This window comes from Amyelois transitella, chromosome 27 (genome assembly GCF_032362555.1).
Source record: "Amyelois transitella isolate CPQ chromosome 27, ilAmyTran1.1, whole genome shotgun sequence".
Taxonomy (NCBI): domain Eukaryota; kingdom Metazoa; phylum Arthropoda; class Insecta; order Lepidoptera; family Pyralidae; genus Amyelois; species Amyelois transitella.
In genome coordinates this window covers 6,146,060-6,158,988 of record NC_083530.1, presented here as the reverse complement: position 1 = coordinate 6,158,988, position 12,929 = coordinate 6,146,060, and the positions used below count along the sequence as shown (strand labels likewise).

The window sequence follows — 12,929 nt, the reverse complement described above, 5'->3', positions numbered from 1 at the left end:
ACACCGGAGGTCCCGGGTTCGTATACAGGCCAGCATGTCAATTCTGCTATTTTATTTTAATCCGAAACGGATCTGAAACGCATTCATTACAACTTTTGGTATTCTACTAACAATTTGTCAAAACGAAGCCGTAACGCATTGGTTACGCAGCCTAAACGGTTTGGTTGTCGTATTCTGCTAAAGGACACGTAACCTTCCGTTACCGTTACAGTCCAGAGTTACAGTATTGCATCGGCAGCAAATAAACAACCGCTTCCGTTTCATTTGCGTTTCAGCTATCAACGTAAAGTTACTGGAATACCGTTTGACAATATAAACGCAACTGTAACCAAGCTGAAACGCATCCGAACTGTTTCGGTTAACAAATAGCAGAATTGGCCTGCAGGGCATGATGAGGAAAGAACTTTTTCTAATTGCCCTGGGTAATGGATGTTTATCTATTTAAGTATTTGTTATGAAATATAGTATCGCTGAGCTAGTATCTCGTAACACAAGTCTCGAACTTACTTCGAGGCTAACTTAATCTGTGTAATTTGTGCGCGTGGAATAATTATTTTGGGCATCATTGAAGCCCTCACGGATGAATAATTTTCCCCGTTCTTTTCTTCACATATTCCATTATTTCTTCGCTCCTAATAGTTGCAGCGTGATGTTATATAGCCTAAAGCCTTCCTCGATAAATCGTCTATTTAACACAAAAATAATTTTTCAATTCGACCCAGTAGTTCCTGAGATAAGCGCTTCAAACAAACAATCTCTTCAGCTTTATAATATTAGTGTAGATAAAAAATGTTAAAGTATGTATTCACAAACGGGCCGTCACACTCCTTCCGAATATCTTATTTCTCAATAAAACTAATTCTTACCGAGATGTTTTATAACTGAGTTTTCCCCTCTGGGAAAGAGGCGTGATTTTATGTATGTATGTATGTTTTATAACTGAAACTTCTCAAACCATAGGTTGAATCACCTAAGGTTTAAGAAGTTAAAGTAATATTCTGTGCTCTAAATATTTTACATGACATACAAGGCCAGTGCATTGTGCAATGGGAGCGACCAACCTAATTATGGCGTATTATGTTCGGCGGAAATTGACAAACACAAATTATGATCAACTACTAGCCACCGACCGTGGGTTTGGTCGCATAAATTTCATACATACATAAGGTCACGTCTATATCCCTTGCGGGGTAGACAGAGCCAACGGTCGTGAATAGACTGAATGGCCACGTTCAGCTATTTGGCTTAATGATAGAATTGAGATTCAAATAGTGACAGGTTGCTAGCCCATCGCCTAAAAGAAGAAATAACGCTTATTTAACGTTTATTTGCTCTTCACAAAAATGTTCTTATTAACTAGTTAACAATAATGTGTTTAATCTTTAAATGACATTGAAGTCATGGATGTCGTAAAAGGCGACTAAGAAATAAGTTTACAAACTTGGGATTCTTCATTAAGGCGTTGAGCTTGTAACTGTCTCTATGAATCTTAATTTCATCATTAAGCCAAACCATTAGCTGATCGTGACCTCCAGTCTTTTCGAGATTGCAAGCTCTGTCTACTCCGTAAGGAAACAAAGACGTGATCACATGTTACTTCTCTTTAGCCAGACTCGATTTTATACCTTAAGTTCCTTACCTAACTTCAATATTTCGATAATAAATAACCCATTTGCACGGAACACGCGTAAAATCCTATTACCCTCGTGTAATTTCCTTACGACGCCATACGTAAACGTAATTAGGTTATCTGTATGAAGTTACGCCTTTTACGAGGCCTAGTTAAAATTCATTATGTAGCATTTGTTGTGATTTTGCAAATTTTTTGCAAAAAAATATACATACATATACATATCGTCACGTCTATTTCCCTTGCGGGGTAGACAGAGCCAACAATCTTGAAAAGACTGAATGGCCACGTTCAGCTATTTGGCTTAATGATAGAATTGAGATTCAAATAGTGACAGGTTGCTAGCCCATCGCCTTAAAAAGGATCCCAAGTTTGTAAGCCTATCCCTAAGTCGCCTTTTACGACATCCATGAGAAAGAGATGGAGTGGTCCTATTCTTTTTTGTATTGGTGCCGGGAACCACACGGCACTGCAAAAAAATATCTTTATAAAAAATATTATTATATGGCTATTTTAATCTCAATTCTATCATTAAGCCAAACAGCTGAACGTGGCCTTTAAGTCCTTTCAAGACTGTTGGCTCTGTTTACCCCGCAAGGGATATAGACGTGATATCTATGAATAAAAAATATCTTAATAGAGACTTTGTGTGGGGAACCACACGCCACAACGTCTCTCTGACACCGATATAAAAAATAATAGGACCACTCCATCTCATTTCCCGTGGATGTCGTAAGAGGCGGCAAAGGGATAGGCTTTTAAACTTTGGATTCTTATTTAAGGCGATGGGCTAGCAACCTGTCACTATTTGAATCTCAATTCTATCATCAAGCCAAACAGCTGAACGTGGCCTGTCAGTCTCTTCAGAACTGTTGGCCCTGTCTACCCCGCAAGGGATATAGACGTGACTATATGTATGTATATAGACTTTAATAATTTAATCATTTATTTATTCCTTGAATACGTTCACAATATACATAGGTCTCAAGTATTCGAGCACAGTTTCTGTTAACACACATTCTACCTTTGAAGGCGTCGGAAGATAAGATTGGCGAAAAATCTGTATTGTAGCCGGCTAGCCAGTCACTTCTCCGAATTGTGAGACAATAGTGGTCCTTAAACTATACTCACCAGCCCCCGCGGAACGGCGCGCGCGACGCCATTTTTTTCGCGCGAAAAACTATCGCTGTCTCTTATCACGTCGTAACGAAAGAGCGAAACAACGATAGTGTATCGCGATTTGGAAACGGAATTTTATATTAACACACACAGTATTCAGCATATGCTATTTAATATGCAATATGTTGACCTATTGACTAGCTGATAGAATGTGGCACTCGTAAATGCCTTAAAGGTGCTTTTCCACCATTTATGAGCTTCTCTTCCCGTGAGAAGGGAAAGGAGTGGAAGGAGGGATACACAAAGCGACTCCGGTCTGATATTCGCAACCTTTGAAGGAAAACCTAGCCAGTTGCCTAAATATGCAGGTCTTCGGATTCGGATTCAGATCGTCGGTTAGTACTCAAACTAATGTACCTAACTTAAATCGAATCGTTGTTTCAAGGTCGAAGAGAGGTAGGTTTAGATCTAATACTTCTACTTACGTTCCGCCAATTAGAAACGCATGCCTGATGGAAAATCACCGTAACAGCCGATCAAGGGACTAAATAAGCTCATAATTAGTATCCAGTTATCGTAAAAGCCGATTCAGATCCACCCACAGCGATCGTGAGTAAGCTGTGATAACAATTTTCCCAAGTAAGTATTTGCATACTTAATTATTATGCAATAGTTCGAGGAAGTCTAGAAACGAGATATTGATCTAATAAACGGTTAAATCATCAATACATCGCAATAATCATTGCAATGAAGGATGGAAAAATACTAAATTTAACATTAAGGGAGACATCTTGAGGAATCATAGAGTTCGGAATGGTAAGACTATAGAAGTGGCAAGTACAGGTAGGTAAATGTGTAGTGGCTATTGATGATATTGATAGTACTATCGTCAGTTAAACATACATACTAATAGTCACGTCTATATCCCTTGCAGGGTCGACATAGCCAACAGTCAGTTCAGTGTATGGCTTCATGATAGGACTGAGATTCAAATATTGACAGGTTGCTAGCCCATCGCCTATAAGAGGTAAACCAAATTTATAAGCCTTTCCCTTAGTCGCCTTTTACGACATTGATCGGAAAGATATGGAGTGATTCTTTTCTTCTGAAGTACCAGAAACCACACAGGATAAGAAGCGTTTATTTAAAAAGAAAAGTACGTTTTTTTATGTATGTAGTATTATCGTAAAATGTTAATTGTAATTACATAACATACAACACAAATAAACATACAATTCATATGCAAAACAATCCACAAACATCTAACTTTAATCGCTACGATAAAGAGATGTAATCTTTAAGCCAGTATTACTATCTCTACACGTTAAAGAACTTACAGAACTGATTCTGTTTCACTCAATATTCGTTAAAACTTGCTTAAAATAATTTTGTATCATGCGAACGGCTGCGATTTGGATTCCCTCCCCGCATCTATCTCTCTTCCCCGATACATTTAACTTGGGGATTTACAAGGCAAGAGTGGATAAGCACTTTTGAGCTTGGGTGCACCACTTAAGACTCATCGTGCTTATCACCAGGCAGATTAAGGTCAAGCGCACTTAACATTATTATATTTAAAAAATCCTGTCTTTCGAAAACACTACTTTTATTATTGTACCTATTCATATTTTGTATAGTTTTTGAATAAATAAAATACTTATTACCAGAGATCCGAACAGGTAGATTGAATTGGGGTCAATGAACTGAAACGTATATATTAATATGGACATGCCTCCGGGATTGCGGGATTTGTAAACTATTAAGATTTTTTCCGGAATTTTTACAAGTGGGATGAAGAATATATAAGTGGTAGCTGTTTTCCCCGGCTTCGTTCACGTAAAATGTCCTATGTTACCCGCGCACAATGTAGTTTACTGTAAGTATAAGAATTTTTAAAATTTCATCATTTCATTTTATATCATATCAATCGGATTGACTGCTAGTTTATAGCAAACGTAGGTACAACAAAAAACTACTACACTAGTCATATAGTAACTTACGATTGGTCAAAAAGTTAAATTTTACTTAATTAAAATGCTTAAAAAACAATTTAAATAGCTTTACTTGCTTTCTATAAATTTCATGTGTTGTAGTTTATAATATTCAGTTCAATCCCGTAAGTACTGAAATGGAATCCCGGAAAAGAGGCTTATCTATGTTATGCTTTCTATGGTAATTCATGATGCAAGTACATAAAATCTATCTACCTATTCCGATCTCTGCTTATTACCTATTTTTTTTTCTAATTATGGTTAGTTGTTGTAAAAGTCTCTGCCTACCCTACCAGTAAAGAGACGTGGTTTTGTGTATATGTTTATAAATCTCTAGGAGGCTTTTCTATTATCTCATTAATTTATGAGTACATACTTTCACTTACAATCGGCAACATAATTGCTAAGATAGGGTGTATATATTTGTAGAGATGGCATCGGTATTAATTGAGGCCAGTTCTAGAATAAAATGTAGCTTAACAGTAAGGCTACGGAAAATACATAGGGTACTTCACTCGACATTTTTGTTACACGACTCGAACTTCCTTTTTTAACTCGGTTAAATGTTTACATTGCTTAACCCATAAAATGTAACGTTTGTAAGCGGAAGCGTTACTTTAATTAGTGATTCCTGGTAAAAGTAACGTTTGATTGTGTTTTGTTTAGAAAATGTTGCACTCGTGAGTTTTATTTCTTGTTTCGTCGTGAATTGTACAGTAAACTACGGAGAAAGTGTAACATCTAACTACTCAATGTAAATTTTTATTCATTATTATGAAACATTTTAAACCATAATGATTTTTAAAGAAATGAAAAGCTTTCTTGGGTTTTATGTGTTTAAAATAAAAAAAAAACCTAAAAATAAAAATTCGTCATTTTCATGTTTATTTCAGAATCGTTCAGTTTGTTATTATGCGTTATTATCAGTCTCTTCAAGACTGTTAGCTCTGTCTACCCCGCCAGGGATGTAAACGTGAAACGTAAAGTGTAAAGTAGCAATAAAAAACAATTAATCCCTCTAATTTCCGTTCCCGCGGGAATTTCCACCACCACATAAAGAACCTACACGGCAAATTTTAAGTCCCTAGACCCAGCAAATTCGGCTGTACTTTGATAAAGTCAGTCAGTGTCCTCTTTTATACTTACTCCTTAGTAAAATAAAGAAATAATTTGTACTTTTGTATGTAACGAATATAATCAAAAACAACTGTTAATAAACACGGGAGCGAAGCCCTGCGTAAAAGCTATGGTTTAATATATTTAGATTTGAAAGGGAAGTATAGACAAATTAGTAAAACATCTTTGGTAAGTGTAGGTAGATAGATATGTATTAGGTTCAACGTTTTGTGCAACACTAGGTAATAATTCTTCTGCAATATTGATTAACTTTATACATCTAATAGTTTTTAAAATACGCAGAATGGATAAAGGTATAAGAAATCTTCGTCGATCAAACAAAAACATACCTATTTCTTTCCGTTAACGGAAACGCATTCGAAATATGAATTTAATTTGTTATCTATACCTAACACCGGGACAGGTGGATTAAAAATAAATAAAACTAAATAAACACTGGCACTGCGGCGTCAACAGATAAAAAATCAAAATTCAAATATCGAATTGTAATAATCCCGCGAGCTCTGTATTTTTCATAATCCTTGGCGCCCGATTTCCGCGCCGCCTCCCGTTTTCGTCAGTCGGGCATTTTCGCTCATGGTCTATAGACGTGAGGGGAGGAACGTCCGCGCTTCCTTCACTAAAACATCGTTAAAACCGCGATGTAGAACAGATGCATTTAAACGGGTTTCTGTGTAAATCTCATCTTGAAATGTAATGTGTGCTTTTTATGTGACGGATGGTGAATAAAAATTTACAGTGTTGTGTTTTGGTGCGTGTAAAACTGAGTCTTTGCTTGGATACCTACTGGAATTGACAGGTTAGTAAATCAGACATTTTTAGGGTATAATTTTCCCCGTTTGGATAATTATTACAATTGGAATACAAAGTGTGTTTAATAAGAAGCAAATTATGATAACTGTTTAACATTTTGAAATACCTACGCGTCTAGTTTGGCAATTGTATAGTGGAAATTTGATGTAAGCTTTCTGCTAATAAGCTGAATCTTCTTCGTCGTAACCTTTTCCCACTTTTTACGCGGGGTCGGCACAGTATTTTAGTTTTTTCCAATTACTTCTGTCAATTGCCATCTCACTCCCTTTCTCCTCATACTATCCTTTACGCCATCCATCCATCTCTTTTTCGGTCTTCCCCTATTTCTTAAATCTTTCACTTTCATATTTAAGACTCTTTTAGTAAAATGACCTTCCTCTTCTCATGTTCTACTAAGCTGAATACAAATCTCAATTGAGGGTAAAGTTAAAGCAGTCCACTAGCATATTCTGCTTGCTGCATTACACCGACTGCTAACTGACTAAATGTGATAGGTACTTGAGGTTAGAGGTAGGTCCCTACATCCTAAACCTACGCGACATTTGCAGAGTAACCTAACCCATTTTGGATCATTGTTACACATCCAATTCTGAAGTTCAGATCGCATTGTCGAAGCATTGGTTAGCAATAAAACTACGGTACGTACGTACCTACAAATTTATAGTTAATACGAAGTTAAATAGCCGCTGTGGGATTCAAATCTGTACGTACCTACGAAGGGGTACATTTTCCAGAGTAATCGCATAACCACTGACGCTCAACACACTATCTATAGGTACCTACTAATATTATAAAGCTGAAGAGTTTGTTTGTTTGTTTGAACGCGTTAATCTCAGGAACTAGGTACTGGTGCGAATTGAAAAATTATTTTTGTGTTGAATAGACCATTTATCGAGGAAAGCTTTAGGCTATAGTATAACATCACGCTGGAACTATAAGAAGCGAAGAAATAATGAAAAATGTGAAAAAAAAACGGGGAAAATTATTCATCCTTTAGCGCTTCAATGATGCCCAAAACAACTATTCCACGCGGACGAAGTCGCGGGCACAGCTAGTGTTTAATATTCATGCTAATTTAATTAGTTTCCATTAGGTAGGTATATGTGGAAGATTCTAGGAAACAGATTATATATAATGTAGGTAGGTATTTAGATGACCTACCTACCTAATCTACGTGCTTGGTGCCGTGCGGATCTCGTCATTTTAATAGAAAAGGAAAATATGCAGTGGATATTTTTCTCAATCACTTTTATTCGTTACGGGATAGACAGAGCCCATAGTTTTTAAACTACCGAAAGGCCACGTTCAGCTGTGTCAGCTTAATGATAGAATTGAGAGACAGGTTGCTAGCCCATCGCCTAAAAAAGAATCCCAAGTTTGTAAGCCTATCCCTTAGTCGTCTTTTACGACATCCATGGGAAAGAGATGGAGTGGTCCTATTCTTTTTTGTATTGGTGCCGGGAACCACACGGAAAGGCTTTAGGCTATATACTCGTAACATCACGCTGGAACTATAAGCAGCGAAGAAATAATGGAATGTGAAAAAATCTTGGAAAATTATTCATCCTTGAGGGCTTCAATGATGCCCAAAACAACTAGCAAATTTAATTAGTTTTAGTCTAGGTAGGTACCTATATGTGGAAGATTGTAGGAAACAGATTATTATATAATGTAGGTAGGTATTTAGATGACCCGCCTACCTAAAATACTTGCTGGGTGCCGTGCGGATCTCGTCATTTGAATAGAAAAGGACCACTCCATATTTTTCTCATAATCACTTTTATTCGTTACGGGATAGACAGAGCCAATAGTTTTTAAACTACTGACAGGCCACGTTCAGTTGTGTGGCTTAATGATAGAATTGAGAGACAGGTTGCTAGCCCATCGCCTACAAGAAGAATCCCAAGTTTATTAGCCTCTCTCTTGACTGAAATAAGAAACTTAAGTATTCAAAAATTCTGCCATATTCGAAAAATTCTCCTCTTAATTATTCAGTGGTTAACTGGAACATACATACATACATATAGACACGTATATATCCCTTGCGGGGTAGACAGAGCTAACAGTCTTGAAAAAACTGATAGGTCACGTACAACTTTTTGGCTTGATAATAGAATTGAAATTCAAATTAACCCATCGACTTAAAGAAGAATACCAAGTTTATAAGCCTATCCTTTAGTTGCCTTTTACGACATCCATGATAAAAGAAGGAGTGGTCCTATTCTTTTTTCATTGGTGCCGGGAACCACACGGCACTATAAGAGATCCCTAAATGTGATAAGTCCGCCTTTGCATATTTTGTCTTACAAATTTACTGTATTTTTGTGTTCTTTCGTATGTATAGATGTTATAGATTGTAAAGATATTAAAAACAAACAAACAAACTAACAGAACTAGTAGGTTAAGCCTAACCAACAGTTCAAGGAGTGGTATTTACCTGCCCAATCAATAACTATCTGACACTATGTTCAATTAGTATAAATTATTGGTTTTAATTAATTAATCTTCATTTCGTTGGTATAATGCAAATTCATTGCAAAACTAGTATTTGATAGCGGCCGTAGTGGACTAGAATGTCACTAGTAACATACATACAAGTGCCGTGTGGTTCCCCGCACCTATACAAAAAAGAATAGGACCACACCATCGCTTTCCCATGGATGTCGTAAAAGGCGACTAAGGGAAAGGCTTACAAAGTTGGGATTCTTTTATAGGCGTTGGGCTAGCAACCTGTCACTAGTTTAATATCAATTCTATCGTTAAGCCAAATAGCTGAACGTGGCAATTCAGTCTTTTCAAGATTGTTGGCTCTGTTTACCCCGCAAGGGATATAGACGTGACTGTATGTAGGTATGTATGTATGTACATACATACAATCACGTCTTTATCTCAAACGGATTAAACAGAGCAGACAGTGATTCGTTTAGTTTATACGTATTCACAATTTTTTTAATGTAGAATATGTTAATTGGTCTATGATTTAGATTTTAGAGATCTATATTTTGTAAATTGACGTCCGGTGAAAATGCTGCAGTGTAGTTTGTTCCGCTGCTTCTTCTACACATAGAAGCGGTAGTTGATAGAATTAAACTTCGAGTTATATTATACATACATGATATGGTCACGTCTATATCCCTTGCGGGGTAGACAGAGCCAATAGTCTTAAAAAAAAGACTGAATGGCCACGTTCAGCTATTTGGCTTAACGATAGAATTGAGATTCAAATAGTGACAGGTTGCTAGCCCATTGCCTAAAAAATAATCCCAAGTTTGGAAGCCTATTCCTTAGTCGCGTTTTACGACATCAATGGGAAAGAGATGGAGTGGTCCTATTCTTTTTTGTATTGGTGCCGGGAACCACACGGCACGGCACGCAGTTATATTGCGTCAGTAGGATAACCTACTGAGGGTACCTATTAAGGTACCCTGGGTCCAATTTTGAAAATAAATCTATTCTTTTCTAGTATTGAAATACTTTAGGGTGACAGGCTAAACTAATATTAAGTACTATCTGTCCCGGCAAACGATGTTTTACTATATAAATAATTTTCAAATAATTTCTAGTTAAAAAACAAATGTTAAGGGTGGACTGGACAACCCTTATCACTAAGGGTCATGAAAAATAGATGCTGGCCGATTTTCAGACCTACTCAATATGCTCACAAAATTTCATGAGAATCGGTCAAGCCGTTTCGGAGGAGTACGGGAACGAACATTGTGACACGAGAATTTTATATATATCTAAGATAAACCAATTATTATCGGCAGCTTTGCCTGAATAGAACGGATAATTTCTGTTCCCGTGGGAATTTGGGAAACCATCTCTAAGAGATAGGCTTATAAATTTAGTAGGCGATGTTCCAGTCTGTCACTAATTAAATCTCAATGTCGTCATAAAGCGATGATTGCTTCGTAAATGAAATTAAAATACCCCCGACACAAATTTAACTTTTAACACATATCTTTTTTGCACCGGGGGTAAGGTAAGAACACTCTCGATCAAATCATCAAATCAATATTCTCTATCAGTGCGCTTTCACTCAAGTATATTCGCCGACATTCGGCCTTCTTTCACCACTTTCAATTCCCACAACCTTTAAACGGCTCAACCGATTTTGATCAAACATATTTGACAACACTCACAAGTAAATCACATTTAATCCAAAAAAAAAAAACAAATTTTCAATTGCTTCATCCGTTTGTGAGCTATGATACCACAGACAGACACGTCAAACTTATAACACCTCTCTTTTTTCCTACGGGAGTTAAAAATACATTCCTTTTAAAAGGCATAGTTTTTCATTCGTTTTTACGAGTCCACTCGCACGAAAAATAACTATTTTTATTTTCCAAAAAAAAAAAAATCCATTGTTAACAAATTTTAGGTGAAAAATTCTAACGAATGGAACACACGAAGTTTTCTAAGCAAAAATAACGGTGCGTTCGGATTTTTAGCGCGAAAATTCTGGTATTTTTAGTCTGTGCACAAAAATGTGTGCGGGTTGGAAATACACAGGTTTCCTATCACAGATTTTTATAGACGTAATGAGAAAGGGAAACAGGTGTGGAATATGGAATAAGGGACTTAGAAGCGAGTGTGGGATCTGTACGGTAGGTACGTGTGATATCCGGCACTTGATAAAATAGATTTCTATATAATAGAAAAACTTTACAATACCTATTACTAACAAATAAAAAAAAAATAACAGAGAAGTCTTTTGGTAAATACACACATACATATAATCTATCTATCCCGGTTTTCGGCACCAATAAAAAAAGAATAGGACCACTCCATCTTTGGATGTCGTAAAAGGCGACTAAGGGATAGGCTTATAAACTTGACATTATTCTTTGAGGCGATGGACTAGCTATCTGTCACTAATTGAATCTCATTTCTTATCATTACCCCAAACTGCTGAACGTGGCCTTGTCAGTTTTCTCGACACTGTTTGTTCTGTCTACCCCGCAAGGGATACAGACGTCATTATGTATGTGTGTGTGTGTATTATCGATAGACAGCATCGTTTTCCAATTTGGAAGTACGGAACCCTGTCGCAAACGAAAAGCAAAAGTTAACACAATATGGACCATTAAAATGTCTAGATTTTTTTTTTTATCTTTCACAACCATAAAGGGTTTCATGAAAAATGGACGCTTTTTGTGGCTCCGGAGTCGACGACACCTTTTGTTTCCAGCGGGTTAACTTTCATTTCCAAAGGGTTATCATTGACCTCTATAATGTAGTCTGGACTTCGTATTGGCAATGCGAAAATGATCTATTAATTTTCGGCATTTTGTGAAAAGTTAAAATGTTGTCCTTTCTTTTTAAAACATACATACGCATAATCACGTTTATATCTCTAGTGTGGTAGACAGAGTTAACAGTCTTAAGAAACTGACAGGCCACCTTCAGCTTATGGATTAATGATGGAATTGTAATTAAAATACCTTACGCTTTCCCCTAGGTTTTTGTAATAGTTAATTAAAATATTATATTTGGTAATAAATCGTTATTACACCAGCAGTAGACAAAAATGTGCTTTTTAAAATTCCTCTCTGTATGTTTGTGTCTCAACACGAAAAAACTATTGCTCCTATTGAATGCGCTTTTCGCAGATCGTCTCTTAGAAGCTAATATACAAAATATTCTCCACCTAAGATGCCAGGGTTTTCAGTGTACTTTAACGGCTAACGAATCGCGGGCGATAGCTAGTAGTATAGTAGTATGTTGTATAAAAATGTTTGGTCCAGCCACTTGTGTTATTGAAGTCAGTGGTTCACATTCATTTCTACACAGTTAGGGTTGATTCGGACATGTCACCGATTCGTGGTCTAATTATGACTAATTGTTCGTGTGTTTAGCCCTTAATAGGGTTCTTAATTAATTGGGTTTTGTTATGAGCACGCTTTAGATAAAAAAAAATGTTATAGACCCTCAGGTTAGTTTATTTAATCTTAATAACATATATATACATACATAAAATCACGTCTATATCCCTTGCGGGGTAGATAGAGCAAACAGTCTCGAAAATACTGATAAGCCAAGTTCAGCTATTAGGCTTGTTTATAAGCATATCCCTTAGTCCTTTACGAAATCCATGGGAAAGAGATGGAGTGGTCCTATTCTTTTTTCTATTGGTACCGGGAACCATACGGCATTTATTTAATCTTTATTGTATCAACTTAATACAAATGTATAGCACAATTGGCGGACTTAATGCTAGAAGCATTATTTACCAT

General features: G+C 36.5%; 1 protein-coding gene across 1 annotated transcript in view; it reads left to right on the top strand.

Annotated features, from left to right (window-relative positions):
• The first annotated feature begins 6,471 nt into the window (after nt 1-6,471).
• The window catches only part of LOC106130408 (nephrin), a 348,487-nt gene continuing 342,029 nt past the window's right edge, over nt 6,472-12,929 (top strand). The window contains exon 1 of the mRNA XM_060951944.1: nt 6,472-6,676. The gene's annotated coding sequence lies outside the window, so the exon portion shown is untranslated. The remainder of the gene's footprint in view (nt 6,677-12,929) is intronic.